This window comes from Pseudonaja textilis, chromosome 9 (genome assembly GCF_049901715.1).
Source record: "Pseudonaja textilis isolate UNSWEBS1 chromosome 9, rPseTex1.2, whole genome shotgun sequence".
NCBI classification, from domain to species: Eukaryota; Metazoa; Chordata; class Lepidosauria; order Squamata; family Elapidae; genus Pseudonaja; species Pseudonaja textilis.
Window position 1 is genome coordinate 22253952 of NC_141998.1, and position 12245 is coordinate 22266196.

The window sequence follows — 12245 nt, forward strand, 5'->3', positions numbered from 1 at the left end:
TTTTATCCCATTTAGATAAAAGCTGGCAGCAAATCCCAACCAGTAAACTGCTTTTGTGCTTTCTTCAACAAACTCTCACTTTTGTGGGTGCTTGAATTATTGAAAATAGCTCCAAAGTTAGGTGAAATTTCTAGTAGTCGCCCTTTTGTAAAAAAAAAAAAAAAGAAAGCGCCAAATAGATTGTAATCTAAATGTTGAGAGACAATATACGTCAACAATCCATAAGGTGGCAAATCAGACGTGTCATTTCAATGTTTCTGGGTAGCGTTTTTAGGTAATACATCTTTTCTTTCCAGCACAAGGAATCTATAATTTTTGGTGTGTTGATAGATTTCAAATTCTACTGAAATAGTGAAGCCTCATAAAACACCAATCATTATAATGTTTCATTGATCTCCCTGTGGATTTTAGTCCAAAATACGGCAATGCGAAGACAAGTCCAAAGCCTAAGAGTGTCTGTAAGTGTCTCTAAAAGCAGTTGCAATTGATCCTGCTGTATTTAGACAACAAAAACAAAATCGTGTCACAGATCGGCACTTAATCAAAAGGAACATAGGAAGTTCTTATATATATGATTAATCATTGTCAGCCTTTTGTTCTGGTGAGAGAGGAGGAGGAGGAGGAGGAGAAGAATGGGAGGAGGAGAAGGAGGAGGAGAAGGAGAAGAGGAGGAGGAGAAGAAGAGGAAGAGGAGGGGAGGAGGAGGAGGAGGAGAATGGGAGGAGGAGAAGAAGAGGAGGAGGGGAGGAGGAGGAGGAGAAGGAGAAGAATGGGAGGAGGAGGAGAAGAGGAGGAGGGAAGGAGGAGGGGGAGAAGAATGGGAGGAGGAGAGGAAGAGAAGGAGAAGGAGGTCTTTCTCCACCATTAAAGTTTCAGGCATGAGTCAGAGAACTTTTCCACCCATTACTTCTTTCTGCTTTTAACTAGAGTTACTAGTAATTAAATCAAAGACTTTCAGCATTCAGAGTTGACCTTCTGCTAAGGTCTTCCTGTTGTCTCCTCCTTTCTTCCAGGATTGCAGTATCAACAGTCCATTTCCCCCATGGATACCCAGAACTTCAATTTCTTCTTCAAACTTAGTTTGCAGTTTTATAGTTTTGGGGTCCTCTTATACTTCAGTAGGATGCTCTTTGCAGCCCTTGCTTTTCCCAAGACTTCATCCTGCCTCTTCTTTCTTCTCCTCATGCTTCCATTCAGGGGTGGGCTACAAAAAATGTTAGCAACGGGTTCTCTGCCTGATTGCTGGGTGGGCGTGGCCATGGTGGGTGTGGCCTAGTTGGCCTCCTGCACCATGGCAGGGGGGCATTTTTTCACTCCCCGGGCTCTGGAGGCTCTCTGGAAGCTGGAAACAGGCCCATTTCCAGCCTTCCTGAACTTCCGGGAGGCCCGTTTTTCGCCCTCTCCAAGCCTCTGTGCATGCCCTTCACTTACCTGCATCCCAAATGGGCCACATGGGGACTCCTGGGAGGGGAGGGGAGGGGTGGGCGAGGCCAGCCAGGGGTGGAATTTGTGGGTTCTCTGAACTGTGCAGAATCTTAGCTAGGGGCTCTCCTGAACCCCTGCGAATCTCCAGCAGCTCATCCCTGCTTCCGTTGTCTTGCAAAAGCATCTTCAAAAACCATCCAACAACAATCCCAAAACAATCCAGGAAAGCAAGGACACATGTTGCTCAGCCAGTTAAATCATTTTCACTGGAATAGTATGATATTGTAGGTGATACAGCCTGAAATGGGATTTTTTTTTTCACCAGGTTGGAATGACGGATGACCTAGGTCAGGGGTCTCCAACCTTAGCAACTGTAAGATTTGTGGACTTCAACTCCCAGAATTCCTCAGCCAGCAAGCTGAGGAAGCTGGCTGAGGAATTCTGGGAGTTGGATTCTGGGAATTGAAGTCCACAAGTCTTAAAGTTGCTTAGGTTGGAGACCCCTGACCTAGATGGCAACCAAGAAGAATGGCACTTCTCATTCTTGGCTACCCTCTAGCTTTTGGAGCTAGAGAGCCCTGTGGAAATTCAAGCCAGTAACTCTCTAAAAATAAAAGAGGAAAGATCTTAATATTATTTCATAGTCTTTGCCTGCCACGGCCAGACTCCCTCAAGAAATGTGGTTGCTCTAAATGTTATATAAGTAATCACATCAGACAGGTAGAAAACAATTTTTCAAAAAGGCTGCTCTTTTAGTAAAACCCAGCAAGGGAATACTGTAGCTTACTTTAACATTATGGTGAGTGTTACACTCAATCAAAATGGTGCTATTTAAGAGAAACGCAAAAACAAACTGGGAAGGTTACTCCAAGTGTCCTTGAATATGAGAACTTTCTTGAGTGACTTCCTATTCATCTTACTTTTTTTAAAAAAAAAACTTACTTCCATTGTGAAGTTCAAGTAAAGAGAGAGATACAATACTGTCTCCACGTCCACTTCTATAAAAGGGACTCTCAGTGGCTAAGATGCTGAGCTTGTCGATCAGAAAGGTGAGCAGTTTGGCGGTTCGAATCCCTAGCACTGCGTAACGGAGTGAGCTCCCGTTACTTGTCCCAGCTTCTGCCAACCTAGCAGTTCGAAAGCATGTAAAAAAATTCAAGTAGAAAAAAAGGGACCCCTTTGGTGGGAACGTAACAGCGTTCCATGTGCCTTATCGATGTTTAGTCCTGCCAGCCACATGACCACAGAGACGTTTTCAGACAGCGCTGGCTCTTTGGCTTTGAAATGGAGATGAGCACTGCCCCCTAGAGCCGGAAATGACTAGCACATTATGTGCGAAGGAACCTTTACATTTACCTTTTATCACTTCTATGGGCTCTTTGATCCAAGAGAAGTCAGGAGACAGTGAGTTCTAGTCCTGCCTTAGGCATGAAAGCTGACTGGGTGATTTGGGGCCAGTCTTTCTCTCCCAGCCCAACTCATCTCACTGTTTTGGGGAAAATAGGAGGAGGTCAGAGTACTAGGTATGCTGACTGCTTTGAGTTATTTATAAAAATAAAGGTGGGATATAAGCAAGTAATTGAAAACAAAAAAAGATAATGCTATATAAATAATGGGAAGTTGGTGGCAAATTTCATTGGAGAAGACTGAACTCCTAATTCTATCTTTAATCCCCATATTCTCAGTTAACCATTTAATGTTTGTTGCAGTCATAGACCGACATCATCACCTTCACAGTCTGTTGTGTAGCCAATGACTGGGCCCTATTTCCTCCTCTTCCTCCTTCCCCCCTGTTCTGACCCAGGCTTCCCAAAATCACAAAGCAGACTCCTCGTCCCGATAAAACCCCTTTTATTTAGGTTAAAGTGAATTCCTCTCCAGTCAAGTCCCGGCAAACAGTCTTTCGTGAGATTTCACAACGATAGACTTTTATCAGGCTTGAAGAGTTGCCAGGTTGATGTCTTCCAAAAGCCACACTGTAGCAGCAATTACTTGGCAAGAAGTCAGAAAAGATGTTCACCCTAATGTATTGAACGAATTGTCTCCTGCAAGCCCCACGCCCCTTTCACTCCTCTTTATTCCCTATGGGAGGGGCCATTCACTGTCCACCTGAGCCTTTACTCCTGAGTCGACCCTTGTTCCTTAACTGTTCCCTTCTTCTGGCAGCTCTGCTCATGTGCACACTGGGAACAGGCTCCAGCTGTTCTTCTGCCCTACTGATCTCCAAATCCGAAGGCAGCTGATAACAGTCTTGACGACCTTGGTCCCATCTCTGCCTCTGATGCAGAGCCTTCCCCAGACTCCAGGACTGGCCCATGTTCCTCCCCAACCTCCTCAAAGTCCAAAACTGCACCCAGCTCCACTGGCCACTGGCGAGCCACAACACCTCCTTCTCCAACTTCTTCAGTTGCTCATATCCATTCTTCTGCAAAGTTCAATGGCCTCCAGACAATGATATAACCCTGATTACAAAAACATCTCTCTTGTTCTGTCCTCCTCCCTCACCTATGAAACCTAACAGACATGTTCATTCCAGAAAACTGCTACCCTGTAGAATAAAAGCCAAGCTTCTTCTTCCCCCTTCCCGGGAAGGTCCTATTATTCAAAGCTTCAGCCATCAACCTGTATTGATAAAACAGCTCCTTGCAAAGAAAACGGTTTGTGTTTATCACTGCCTGATGCTTTGTGACTCCTTCTACAGTAGATTTTCTTTGGTATTAAGCAGAACTGAAACGGTTGAAGGAGCAAAAGAACTGCTGAGTCATTCCAGTTCTCCAACATCCATCCTATCATCAGGAGAGCTTCTCTTGCTTTTTAAAGAGATGACCTGGTGGGGCTGTTTCTCCTCTTTTATTAAGAAGAAGTGCAGAGTCACCAGGTTTGAGAGGAATATAACAAGTATGAATAGTATCCAGTTTAAGCGGAGAGAAGCAATCTCTCACTTTCTGACAGTCTGACCGGCCTAAAAATACCAGGCTAGAAACCAGGAGACAGTGAATTGTAGTCCCACCTTAGGCATGAAAACTGGCTGAATAACTTTGGGCCAATCACTAAGAGACAGTGAGTTCTAGTCCTGCCTTAGTTAGGAAATCAGCAGGGTGACTTTCGGTTAATCATCTGGAGATGGTGAATTCTAGTCCCGCCTTAGGCATGAAAGTCAACTGGGTGACTTTGGACAAATCACCAGGAGTCAGTGAGTTCTAATCATTCCTTAGACATGAAAGTCGGCTGGGTGGCTTTAGGCCAATCACCAGGAGATTGTGAGTTATAGTCCCGCTTTAGACATGAAAGTCAATTGGGTGACTTGGGCAAATCGCCAGGAGTCAGTGAGTTCTAGTTCTGCCTTAGACATGAAAGTCGACTGGGTGGCTTTAGGCCAATTACTAAGAGATTGTGAGTTGTAATCCTGCCTTAGACATGAAAGTCAATTGGGTGACTTGGGCCAATCACTAGGAGACAGTGAGTTCTAATCATTCCTTAGACATGAAAGTCGGCTGGGTGGCTTTAGGCCAATCACCAGGAGATTGTGAGTTATAGTCCCGCCTTAGACATGAAAGTCAATTGGGTGACTTGGGCAAATCACCAGGAGTCACTGAGTTCTAGTTCTGCCTTAGACATGAAAGTCGACTGGGTGGCTTTAGGCCAATTACCAAGAGATTGTGAGTTGTAATCCCGCCTTAGACATGAAAGTCAATTGGGTGACTTGGGCCAATCACTAGGAGACAGTGAGTTCTAGTCTTGCCTTAGACATGAAAGTCAGCTGGGTGACTTTGGGCCAATCAACAGGAGATGGTGAGTTCTAGTCCTGCATTAGGCATAAAAGCTGCCTGGGTGACTTTGGGCCAATCACCAGGAGACGGTGAGTTCTAGTCCCACCTTAGGCATAAAAGCCAGATATGTGACTTTGGGGCAATCACTTTCTCTCAGCCCAACCCACCTTGTTTTTGTGGGAAAAATAGCGGGAGGAAATTATTAGGGATGCTCATTGTTCATTGCATTATTTATAAAAATAATAAAAGCAAGATAGTAAATAATTCCCCCACGCTTTCCCGCACCCCGTTTTCGCATTGTCAGCATTATTCTTGATCAAGCGGGATTAAAACCATCCCTTTTTGCCTCTGAAATCAGAAAAGTGGAATTGTTTTTGCACACCCAACCTGAATCTTAACTACGTTGTACCAACACACCAACCTGGAACTGCACCTGCAGCCTGAATTCAATAAGACTGAGATTCTTAATGTAAAACGTTATTCAATAAGTGTGGGTTTCTCTGATAAGCTGCATAATATTGAAACAAAACAATGTGGAAAACAAATTACAAACATTCCTGTCTAGACTATACAAAATAAGGCTTTCCCTGTGTTACCATTAAATATTACATTGCCACCTGCAATTGGGTTTTCAATTTCATCTTCTAAATGTAATCTTGAGCTCGGATCCATGCCTTCTTTTGATATCATACATTTCTCTCCATTTGCAACTTGCTTTCAAGTCATCAGGGCTTCGGGCTTAGCTCCGTGCGGGCCATAGTTGCTAAAATGGCAATTTGCTTTCTGTTGCCACAAATGCACAAGTAGTTAATAGGATGGGTTCACAAACGGGCTCCACAAACAGATTTCTAACTTAGAAAGACAGAGCAAAGCATTTTTTCAGCTGTTTCTTTTTAAAAAAACAATTCTGACTATAACACACAAATGAAAATAAAGACAATGGGGGGAAAGGGAAAGGAAATAGGAAGAGAAGAAAGAAAGAAAGAAAGAAAGAAAAGAAAGAAAGAAAGAAAGAAAGAAAGAAAGAAAGAAAGAAAGAAAGAAAGAAAGAAGAGCAAATAAAGAACTGAATTCTGAGTGAATTGCTCTTTATCATCCCTGGTCTTAGCCTGCCAGGAAGGAAGGAAGAAGGAAGGAAGGAAGGAAGGAAGGAAGGAAGGAAGGAAGGAAGGAAGGAAGGAAAAAATCAGTGACTTCCATGTTTTTTTCTAGTGCAGTAAATTCAATATTAACATTTAGCAGATAACAGTGTTGGAAGGGACCTTGTAGGTCTTCTAGTCCACACCCCCCCCCGCTATCTTTTCTTTTTGCTACTTTTTTCTTAAGAAGGTGGGTGTGCCCAAGCAGTAGTGATATTCATTTTTTTTTACTACCGGTTCTGTGAGTGTGCTTGGTTGGTGTGGCTTGGTGGGCATGGCAGGAGAAGGATACTGCAAGATCCCCATTCCCTCCCCACCCCACTAACCTGCTTTCCAGCTCCATTCTCCTGTACAGGGCAACAGAAGAAAACCCAGCCGATCAGTTGGGACTTGGGAGGTGGAGAATAGATGGTGGCGGGGTCAGTCAGAGGTGGGATTCTCCGAATTACTCAAAATTTCCATTATCAGTTCTCCAGGGCCTGTCAGAACTGACTGAATACCACTTCTGTGCCCAAGATTTTTCACTTCAACGAAGAAGTCAAAGCCTTGTTGTCCTGTGTTTTGTTAAGTTGTGTCTGGGACAGGATTTCAGGCCCTGCTTGGACTGCAGGTCCCTTGCTTAATGGTATTATAGTCTATCCCAGGGATTCTAAAGAGCCACACCAGGAGCCAACCTGATCAGCTGAAAACATGCTGGGAATAAAACTGGCAAAGGAAGCTATACAAAACCATGTTGTTTTGCACCTGCCCGTTTTCTCAACCTTTTTGAAATAAAATGGATTGTTCAGGGGGCAGTTCCCTTTGTGCTCGGGTTTAATCACCTCTTCGTCTTGGTGCATCCCAAAGCAATTGGTCTTTCTTCTTCTTCTTCTTCTTCTTCTTCTTCTTCTTCTTCTTCTTCTTCTTCTTCTTCTTCTTCTTCTTCTTCTTCTTCTTCTTCTTCTTCTTCTTCTTCTTCTTCTTCTTCTTCTTCTTCTTCTTCTTCTTCTTCTTCTTCTTCTTCTTCTTCTTCTTCTCTCTTCTTCTTCTTCTTCTTCTTCTTCTTCTTCTTCTTCTTCTTCTTCTTCTTCTCCTCCTCCTCCTTTCTTTTTTTGTTGGTATCTCTGCTTCGTGTTCTAATTCAGTGTACTCTTCTGTGAAATTGTTTTCTCTGCAAGGGCAGAGTTTCTACGTCTCTGGTAATTTCAGTATAATAATCCTTGGCTTTGTGAAAAAAATGGAAGAGATGCTCTATGCACTCAGAAGGTGGGAGGCCAGTGATACTTAAGACTTTGGGGCAGCATATATCTTGTAGATATAAAAAAGAAAAATTCACCTGGAAAACCAAGTAATAACAATAGCTAAGTGGCCATATCCACAACACCCAGTTCTACCCAGATTCCATGCAGAAGTTCCCAACAAACAACAACCATCCCAAAAAATTTTATGACAACCAGGCACCACGACTTCATGGCCCTGCTATGGTCATGAGATTAGTTTAGAACAACAACAGGAGAGAGGGTTATAATCCTTGAAAGAGGGTGCTTGTAATTTAGACTAGACTAGAATTCTTTATTGGCCAAGTGTGATTGGACACACAAGGAATTTGTCTTTGGTGCAAATGCTCTCAGTGTACATGAGATACATTCGTCAAGAGTCAAGAATCATCAGGTACAACACTTAATAGTCATAGGGTACAATAAGCCATCAAATCATACTAGGAAACAGTCCATAAAAATCGTTAGGATACAAGCAACAAGGTTACAGTCATACAGTCACAAATGGGAGGAGATGGGTGAAAGGAATTTTTACAAAGGACTATTTACAAAGTCTGCACTACTATTACTATTAATCTTCTCATCACTCCTTATTACCCAGCCCCTCCCACTTGTGACTGTGTGACTGTAACTTTGTTGCTTGCATCCTTATGATTTGTATTGACTGCTTCCTAGTATGATTTAATTGCTTATTTTACCCTATGACTATCATTAAGAGTTGTCTCTTATGATTCTTGACTCTTGACGAATGAATCTTTTTTTTATGTACACTGAGAGCGTTTGCATCAAGATAAATTCCTTGTGTGTCCAATCACACTTGGCCAATAAAGAATTCTATTCTATTCTATTCTATTCTATTCTATTCTATTCTATTCTATTCTATTCTATTCTATTCTATTCCAGGAAGGATGGGAGGATTAGTAGCAATAGTACGCAGACTTAATAAATAGTTGGACAGTGTTGAGGGAATAATTTGTTTAGCAGAGCGATGGCGTTCGGGGAAAAACTGTTCTTATATCTAGTTGTTCTGGTGTGCAGTGCTCTATAGCGTTGTTTTCAGGGAAGGAGTTGAAACAGTTTATGTCCAGGATGTGAGGGGTCTGTAAATATTTTCACAGCCCTCTTTTTGACTCGTGCAGTATACAGGTCCTCGATAGAAGGCAGGTTGGTAATCATTGTTTTTTCTGCAGTCTTGACCTTAAAAAAAAAAAATTTTGGTCTTGACTTTATAAAAAATACTCAGGATAACCTATTTCCAAATTATTCTACCTGCCTATGTACCAAGACTATAATTTCTTGTTTGTCTAGCCCACACCGATTGTAGCTATGTTAAAAGGAGGGCCTCTCTACTGTGTTACCCACACCTCTAATAGCAGAGAGGCCTACTGACCTGTGTTGAAGCTTTAGACAAGCAGCCAACTTTTCTTTCTTTAGTAAGCTAGGTTTTGGCTAGCAAGAAAAGCAGATCCTTTATTTAATATTCTGGTCTTTAATTAACTGGTTTTGTGGATATGCTTCTGAATATTGCTATTGATTTTTTAAAATCTGAAGCCACCTTGAAGTTTATTGAGTCAAAATTGCAGGATATAAATGCAATAAATGTTTAATATGTTGTCCACAGATGTTTTTTTATGCAGAAGGGAGGGAGAGGGGAGAGGGAGTTGGAGTGGAGGAGGAAGAGGAGGAAGAGACGAAGTGGGGGGGGGGAGAGATTGAGTACCAAAGGAGATTTCTACGGGCCTTCCTGCTTCAGCCTTAAAGCCGTCTTTTTAATTCACGCTTTTATCAATTTAGAAAGATGATAGAAAAAGAAATGAAATACCTTTAATACTTTCTCTGTTTTCCTGGACTTCCAGAGTGAATGATCAATATCAGAACCTCACAACCCCTCTAGCTTGTTTGCATTCTCATCCTGCATGATGAATTTCCTCATTCTCCTTCAGTTGCTTGATGAGTAAGTGTAGCAAAGGTTGTATTAAGGCTTCTGGCTCTTTCACCCATAAATGTGATAGATGGAGATATGGCTGCAGGCTACTAGGAGGTTGGCTTTTAGGTCCAGATCAATGAAGTCTCCTTCATGGAAAGTTGGAAAGTAGAGGGAAAGTCTAGCAATGGGCTATATTTTTTTTTCCTAAGTAGAGACATATCTACGGTGGCCCCCACCTTGGCTTCACTCAAATGGGTGGCTATGGAGATTCTCGATCATCCAAGTCATTGTTGTCCCAATGCTTTTCCAGAAGACAATGAATAACAGAATAAGAGAATAGCAAAGTTGGAAAGGACTTGGTGGCCTTCTAATACAACTCTCTCCTCAGGCAGAAGGCCCTTTATCATTTTAGAAAAATGTTTATTTATTTTATTGATCTGATTTGTCAATCGCTTACAAGATAGTAGGTCTAAGTATAAACATGAGTAAAAATACAGGAAACAGGTACAAATAAATGAGGATAATAGGACAAGGGACGGTAGGCACGATTGTGCACTTATGCACGCCCCTTACAGACCTCTTAGGAATGGGGTGAGGTCAATAGTGGATAGTTTGAGGTTAAAGGAGTTTGTCCAATCTCTTCTTTAACACCTCCAGTGTTGGAGCATCCACAACTTCTGGAGGCAAGTTGTTTCACTGATCAATTGTTCTAACTGTCAGAAAATCCCTCCTTAGTTCGAGGTTGCTTCTCTCCTTGATTAATTTTCATCTGTTGCTTCTTGTCCTACCTTTTGGTGCTTTGGAGAACAGGTTGACCCCGTCTTTCTTCTTTGGGGCATTCCCTGAGATATTGGAACAGTGCTATCACGTCCCCCTGATTTCTCCTTTTCATTAAAATAGACATACTTCAGTTTTTCAGTTCAGTTCTTCAGAACTGAAGAAGCATCTTGGATGAGGAACAAATAATTTTCAAAGAAATAAAAAATCCAGTTGCCTTTTGGAAAAGCACCCTAGGGGTTCACGTGGGGTGCCCAGTTTCCCAAGGAGAGTATCTCATTGACCTTACTGAGGCTTTCTTCCCCGTGAGGCAAGTTTGAATTCAAAATCACTTTCTCCTTTTCCACATTCCATAGAATTGAAATTGGTGGAATCCTTTACTGACTTGACTGGTATCACCCACGCAGTCCCTTTATAGGTCCCAAAGTTTAGGCTTCCTCTACTCTTCCTATAAATGAAGCCCTACATTTCTACTTGAAACTGCTGCCTTGGTAACAGATGTTCTCCCTTCAAACTTTTGAAGAGATTACTGGGTTACTTGGCACACAAAAGAGAAAGGAAGAAAAGGGTGAGAAAAGTTAAATTGTAATAGTTTTTGAAATTATCGTTGGCAGCTTGCCGTTTAGTTTGGATGAAAAAGGAGACATCACTGAGAAACAGAAGGCATTTGGAGCTAGAAGAACATGACTTGAGATTTGGGGTGGCATGGATATTTATGAAGTGGCAAAGCTGAAGTTAATGTAGATTTAAAAAAAACATTTTTCAGATATGCCATGTGGAGAATATGGAACAGATATGAATGCAGGCTGTGCCTGAAAACACCTCTCTTCACATTTCAGATAAGAAATATGTAAGCACAAAATGGCTAACTTAGTTTTATAGTGATCTTGTAAATGTTAATTTACACTCTCCCTTTCTCCTTTTTCAGGAGATTTAGTTTTAGATTCAGATTTAGTTTTCTTCTATGCATTATGAATTTATTCACTGACCTTTCAAGTTCAACAAAATTCAGGTACACAGTTCTGAAATTGACAACCAACCTTCCTTCCTTCCTTCCTTCCTTCCTTCCTTCCTTCCTTCCTTCCTTCCTTCCTTCCTTCCTCTCATCTTTCTTTCTTTCTTTCTTTCTTTCTTTCTTTCTTTCTTTCTTTCTTTCTTTCTTTCTTTCTTTCTTTCTTTCTTTCATCTTCCTTCCTTCCTCCCTCCCTTCCTTCCTTCCTTCCTTCCTTCCTTCCTTCCTTCCTTTCTTCCCCTAAATAGACTGCTCTGTCTTGTGTTCTTCCACATTACGGGATTAATGGGCAGGACTTTCTGTGGTTGGCTTATGTAAATAATTGGCAGCAAAGCAACAGTCATAATACTCTTTGATGGAGTGAAATGCAGCTTGTAGTGAAATCTATTATAGTTCAAATATAAATTAATTATAAACCCTTCTGCTGTGGCAAACCTTCATGTATAATTAACATTTGCTGTAGGGAAAGTAAAATGGCATATCTGTGTGGGGATGTAGGAGAGAGAAATGGAAAGAGCATCAAATTTGAGCATCATCAAGTCCCTCCAAATCTGGTCAAGTTATTTATCCCTTCTTAATATGCACCTGCAAACAACCGCCCCAATGCGCTATGCACGCTGCAGTCATTTTGCAAAACTTTTAACAGAATCCTTTGGAGTAACCCAAAAGGACCACTGGAAGATTTAAGTGTGTTGATCCAGCGAATGTGTGCGCTGAACCAAAATTGTGGCAGATTCTCCAAAGTTTTTAGTAGCGCCTCCTGGAGCCCGCATGTCCAGACACTGGTTCTCTTATCTCCTTTAGGGTCTGGATTAGGCTGGTTTCCTCCCCTTGGTGCAATTTGGACATTATTTCACTGTCTTTGGAAGTTGCCTTCTTTACTGAGTTCTGGAGGGGGAGGAAAGGGGGCTTACATCTCAATAACAACAGAGAAAAGAA